General features: G+C 42.1%; 1 pseudogene; it reads right to left on the bottom strand.

The window, feature by feature from the left end:
• Window positions 1-525: 525 nt before the first annotated feature.
• On the bottom strand, window positions 526-3,083 carry LOC102029387 (annotated as a pseudogene).
• Window positions 3,084-5,329: the final 2,246 nt, after the last annotated feature.

Raw genomic sequence — 5,329 nt, 5'->3', positions numbered from 1 at the left:
TGATACATTTACATTCTATTTATATGATTAAACATTTGATCACACAGTACCTTCCTATGGATTACTGGCTAATTTGGGGTGGGGTTTATACTGTTAGAGGTATTACTAACACAACTACTTCCCTTATATGCAAACATTAGAGCTATAATTTTATCCAGAGTAAAACGGATTATGGAAGTTGACTGGGCAGCTTCTCAAATAATGTGGCTTTATGAAATCAGGGAAATATGAGCCAAGCTGCCCTGGACATGAAATGGTTCCTCAACCTGCTTTTTACTACATCAAAGTAATCGGCACAGACCAACACGGTCAATCAGGTCATTCTTAATATGAACAGATGCGGGGAGAAAACAATTGTATGTACATGAGTAAACGTGAACTAGATGCATTTAGCAAGGAATGTCAGGTGTTCGTTCTGTTTTTGTTTTTTTTTTTTGGTTTTTCTCTGGTACCGGGAACCGAACTCATGACCTTGCGCTTGCCAGGCAGGCGCTTTTGCCGCTGAGCTAAATCCCCAGCCCCCAGGTGTTCGTTCTGGATGAGGCTTTACCGACTGCTCATTTCCACAGCTGCGTGCTCAGCGTCTGGCCCGAAGAGCGTGCCGGGCAGCCTGCCGTGGTGCTGGGGTTCCAGCTGAAGCCCGCTGCGGAGCTGGCACTGCCCATGCCCATGCTCATGCCCGCCATTTGCTGGTTCACCTGTGAGAGGCCCCACTGGGGCTGCTGAGCTTGTGGTAGGCCGAACTTGCTCTGGGGTGCACCCATCTGTCCCACCATTCCTCCTTGGGGGCCAACAGCATTTTGAGAAAGGGGCATCACACCAGTTTGTGCATTTCCCATAAACCCGTTGGGCATGGGCATGCCCACTATCGTGCTTGTGCTCGGACCCATCACATTTCCTAGGAGGCCAGGAGCCGGAAGCACAAGTACCCTTTGACGGGAAACCTTGAAATGTGCTTGGTGCTTGTGAGGTTAACGGTATATTTGTGGGCCCCTAAACACACCAGGGGTGCTCTGCTGTTGAATGGTTCCTGTGCCATACAGAGATAAGATAGAGTCTTTGGAGAGTTGTTTCTTTGCTACTTCTTCTGATTTTGTAGTCTGCTTAGTGAATAGATCCAGATCCCCAGATGTTTCTGTAGACAGGGTAGCAGCTGCTGGTACAGAGGAATTCCCCTGAGCTGGGGGCATGACAGTTGCAGGTAAAGGATTAGAAATCAGGGGTCCAAAGATGTCCAGATCATCGTTGAGGGCCGGCCCCATGGCTGTGCTCCCATTGGTCACTGGTGCTTCCTCAGGGCCATCAAGTCCTAAAAGATCAACAGTAGGCTCTGCAGCTTTTTTAGGGCTGATATTTTTTTTAGGCTCCAATTGTTGATCTTCTTTCTTCTGTAGCTTTCCAGTTGTAAGTGGTTTTGTAAGCTTTTCTGGCTCCTTTTCTCTCTTTTTCTCTTCCTTTTTCTTCTCCTTTTCTTTATTTGTAATAGCTATAGTATTTTTATTGTAATACTTATTTTCATATTTATCTCTGTTGAAAAATTCTACTGCTTGATCTGTCTGTGGTCTTCGAAAGTTGTCTGGAAGATTGGCTTCATAGACTAGTCTTGCTTTAGTATTTCCCATATCTTGCACGCACTGTATCTGTTCTGGTGTCCATTGGCCTAGGATGACTGACTTGACCCTGGATACATGAGCTCCAAGATTTCCATGAATTCCAGCACATCTGATGCAAATAAATTCAGCAATATTCCAGGAAGCCTGTCGGGGACCTGGCCGCCGGGCCCTCGGCAAACTCAGCCCCGGAAGCCGCGGCGGGGGCAGCGGCAGAGTTGAGGGGGCGGTGGCACCGACGTGCCCCGCCTCTGCTCCCCGCGGCCCCTTGATGGGCATTTTTGAACTCTTCTTTGGCTATGTACCTCTACATTTCAGGGATTACAAAACAAAGGAAAACCACTTCCTCCTGAATCCACAGAGGAAGTCTAGCAACTGATGCCAGCATCTCTGTGGAAGAAGCCTCTGCCTTTTTATCTCAACTCTTCCTCTACATGAATGGAGCTACCATCAGCTCCTGGTTCACCTGTGAGCCACATTGGGCGATGGAATATCCAGGTGTCTGACCTCATTTTATTATAATTGATTCACTTGTGTTACAAAACATCATTCTTTTTTCTCCCACTTTACTACTAAGGCATTTAAACTGGCCCAGAAACATTTATGTAGCAATATTTTGGCTGAAATGTCCCTACAGGCACTGTAAATCTATTTCTGCATTAAACTAAATCAGGAAAACAACCCCCAAAAATGATGTACCTATAGTGTTGTGTATTTCATGAGTTCATTATAGAATGTTGATACCCATTGGTGTTGTGTCTTTCATCTACACTGAGGAATCATATTAGGACAAATTCAATGCAACTTAGCAGTATATGTGGGGAAACTGAAGATCTCATTCATTACACCAAACATTCCCCTTTTCTGAGGCTCCTGCAGAAAGTATATTCCTGGGCTTCTTCACGTTGATTGGTTTGTTTTTATCTTATGTGAAGTATTTAATTGATTGCTTTTCCTCTTTGTTTTCTGCTATGAAGTTTTGAGCCAAGTTTTCTTGGCCCTCAACTTCAGAAAAATATGGAATTCCAGGTCAGCATTTCCCACTGGATGTTCGGCAGAGCAGTAGTTCCTCAAATATGGCATAAAAAAAGAAAAAGATCCAGAGAAAGTAAGTGTGAGAAATGATTCTTGTGGACTCATAATGCACAGAACAAAGGTTTGAGAGATTCTGCAGTACAGAAAACTGTTTAAATGTGCTTCTGCATGTTCAAGCAGTTTTTTTCTCATGGGGCCCTTTTTTGTGTAACACCTACTAAGGTCTGGCCTCATTAGCATTCCACAAAACTATTTGAAAAATGCTGCCTTATGGTTTGCACTTCTAGCCCAATTTTACATCTCTCTTTTTCAATATCTTTTGTCCCACTTGTGGCAGGTTTAATACATATTTTTAGATCACCTGAAATTCCTTCAGAACTAGGAGAGACAAAAATAAAAAGGAAGGAAGGAAGGAAGGAAGGAAGGAAGGAAGGAAGGAAAGAAAGAAAGAAAGAAAAAGAAAGAAAGAAAAAGAAAGAAAGAAAGAAAAGAAAGAAAGAAAGAAAGAAAGAAAGAAAGAAAGAAAGAAAGAAAGAAAGAAAGAAAAAGAAAGAAAGAAAGAAAGAAAGAAAGAAAGAAAGAAAGAAAGAAGAAAGAAAGAAAGAATAAAAAACATATCAACCTGTATGATCGTCAGAAAGTAAGTTTATCACTCCAGGCCTAGATTTCTTGTTAAAGACATTAGCCGTGTCAAACACACACACACAGCTACATGATACTAAGATTGCTTTCTAGCTGTGCTATTGTAAGGGTCTTGCTTTCTATTTCCAGTGTTAAAGTTGGCCCAATCTATTGGAACTAGGCCCTCCTTGGCTCTGGAATGGCTTTGTTTCTGGTCAGTGTTTTTCTGTTTCCACCTAATGTCAAACTTCCTTGACTAAAGAGTACCAGGCTGACAGAGTGGGAAACATAGCCAAGGGCACATGCTTTTAGAGTAAGAGTTAACTGGGACATCCAAGTTCCAGAGGTCCTGAGGATGAGGAGATCACCTTTCCAAAATCCAAAGGTGCCAATGGCAGCAGTCACGTGAGCACATCAGAGCTGTGAAAGGTGCTTGGCTATACAAAGAAATTAACAGCAAGCTTTGTCTTCCACCCTGAACTGCATTCATTACATATAAACTTCTTTTTTTGTATTTTTTGAGACAGGGTCTCACTATGTAGTTCAGGCTGGCTTTGAGCTCACTTTGTAGCTCAGGCTGGTCTCAATTTGCAATGATCCTTCTGCCTCAGCCTCCCAAGTGCTGGGATTACAGGCATAAGCCAATACACTTGGTTCCAATGACTTTTTAATGGAGTCACAGAGTATTAAGGTATTTGAGTATTTTTTTAAAAATAAGTATCATGGTAGGGATCACAAAGTATCAACTCCTGAAGTACATTTCTCTATCACTAGCTCCTTGAGCCCATGCTTTGATTACTATCTACCCCCATGACTCTGCAGACCAGGCTCAGATGCAGATCTTTTTCTCATAGCCCTACTTGACAGCTAGCTCCCCTCAGTTATTTCTGAAGTGCATAAGAAACAGCATGACGAAACTGAACTCATATTCTTCCTGCCCATCCTGGTCACTCTCTCACGCTCCATCTCCAGTGTATGGCACTGTCCTCTAGCTAACTGCACAAACCAAAAGTCTTTATCCTTGACAACAGCCCAACTCATGTCTTCTACATAGAACCCATCACCAAGTCACACTGACTGTGCCTAGCAAATCTCTGCCCAATTCATCCACTTTCCCTTATTTTTATCTCTGCTACTCAGGTCAAAGTTATCCTCTTTTCTCCCCTGTAGAGCTGTAAGAGTGACCTCCTACATTATGTGCTTACAACCTAGAATTCATACTCTATAGCCAGACTGAGCCTTTAAAATGAAAATATGTTCATGCTATTCCCTGATTAGTCTCTAAGTGTCCTGTCCTTTGTGATGATTCTTCATTATAATCTACATAAGTGAGCTTTCCCCCAAATCCACCTTACGTCACTTTCTCTGTAGTTGCCTCCTGTTCTATTGCAGAGGCCTTCTTTCTGTTCCTCATATGTGCTGCACTCATCTTCCAGCAATCCACCATTTGGAGCACAGCTACAACACTCAATCTCAAGGAAAGCATTGTTATTCCCTCAGGTTCACTCAAATTCCCTACAAAATGTCCTAACCTAGTAGTGCCTACTCTTTTAGCACTTATCATTGCATCAATATGTTATATTACTTGACATCTCATGCCTCTCTTCCACTAAAATGTAAAATCAGAATAAGTACTGTGTTTGTTTTGTCACCATTGTATTTTCCAGATTTTACTTTATGCTTAGGAGATGGCCGGGCATGGTGGCATACACCTGTAATCCCAGCATTCAGGAGGCTGAGGCAGGAGGATTGCTGCGAGTTCAAAGCCAGTCTCGGCTACAAAGTGAGCTCAAGACCAATCTGAACTGCATAGTGAGACCCTGTCTTAAAAAGACAAAAAAAAAAAAGATATATTTGAATATGCTTAGGAAATAATCTATTAAGTAAGAGTAGGAAAAGTATCTTTCTTGATTATTACTTGGGACAGTTACAATGAGTATTTATAGACATAGAACAAAGCAATTGTTTAATTTATTACATCATTTTCCAAATTATGTTCAACTATGGCTCTTTCTACCATATAAGTTATTGGCCTTTTGTTAACAGTGTTTTTTTTTTTTTTT

Source organism: Chinchilla lanigera, unplaced genomic scaffold, assembly GCF_000276665.1.
Source record: "Chinchilla lanigera isolate Chin_1 unplaced genomic scaffold, ChiLan1.0 scaffold00013, whole genome shotgun sequence".
NCBI classification, from domain to species: domain Eukaryota; kingdom Metazoa; phylum Chordata; class Mammalia; order Rodentia; family Chinchillidae; genus Chinchilla; species Chinchilla lanigera.
Note: the sequence above shows the minus strand (reverse complement) of the source record. Positions and strands in the feature narration are given on the sequence as shown.